This window comes from Penaeus monodon, chromosome 21 (genome assembly GCF_015228065.2).
Source record: "Penaeus monodon isolate SGIC_2016 chromosome 21, NSTDA_Pmon_1, whole genome shotgun sequence".
NCBI lineage: Eukaryota > Metazoa > Arthropoda > Malacostraca > Decapoda > Penaeidae > Penaeus > Penaeus monodon.
Genome location: NC_051406.1, coordinates 11,947,615 through 11,948,659, shown reverse-complemented (window position 1 = coordinate 11,948,659; position 1,045 = coordinate 11,947,615). Strand labels below are relative to the sequence as shown.

Sequence of the window (1,045 nt, the reverse complement as noted above, 5' to 3'; positions counted from 1 at the left end):
GCCATACTTTATCTCCATAACACACGGATTTGGTATGTATATATATTATTTCTTTTTTAGATGACAGGCAAGCACAGATCTGTTCTGCTTTAAAGGGTCTATGTGCTACGTTTATATAGGCGTTTATAAGGTTACATGCATCACATTCGTCTCCACAGCTGAAAAAAAGAGATACATTAGGGCCAGTCTAGACCTTTAGAGAAGGGTGGAAAAGAGGGGAAAGGGTTAGGATAGGCTTGGGTTAATATGGATAAGGTCAAAGTGGTTGGTCTTCTGCACTCACTGATTCAAAGACAAAGGTTATGAAACCAGCGGTTTAAGTGTATTTATGAAAGGTTCTGTGATTTTCGATCCATGCCGTTTACAGATTGTGATGAATGTGGAAAAGACGTGGCTAAGAATGAAGTATCATACCGTGGAAGTTATTAATATGACGTGTCGACATTACATCTTCGATAGATTTGATTTTGTATGCTTTAATCACACAAATGAAACTGTGTTATGCCGATTTGTCTCCATCTTAGTGAGTATCAGATTGACCTGTTCAGAATGACCTATTTTATTTATTTTTTCTTAAGCAGCGAATCTTTAACAAAGAGTAAAGAAAAGCCTGAACTGGGTTTAGAAAGCTGAGATAAAAAATAAAGAAAATATACATATCCAATAAGTTACCGGATATCATTTGGCCGGTGAATTAAATAGAATACATTACCTGTTTCAAAGGAAGTTCTTGTCATCCACAGACTACGTATATGCAATGATAAATAAAGCTACTTTTTTTGTCTTTTTTTGTTAAAGATTACTGCATTGAGAGATTACTACATCGCTTAACACAGATGGTTTCGAACCTTAACAATACTTTCCCTCTATAACACATATCTAATCCACTCTATGACATAAAAGACACACACCAAACCAAAGTTCGAATTGCAAAAATCTAACATTAAAGTATGTTACATCTCGGTCGCATATCTGTCTCGCCGAACAACGTGAAGAGTCGCACGTTATACATGTTCGTTAACTCTTATCGGCTTAAGCTTCGTCC

At 36.1% G+C, this 1,045-nt stretch overlaps 1 protein-coding gene across 1 annotated transcript in view; it reads right to left on the bottom strand.

Moving 5' to 3' along the window:
- Positions 1–1,045, bottom strand: part of LOC119586221 (cardioacceleratory peptide receptor-like) — a gene marked incomplete at its 5' end in the record, with an annotated part of 29,763 nt that overhangs the window by 6,793 nt on the left and 21,925 nt on the right.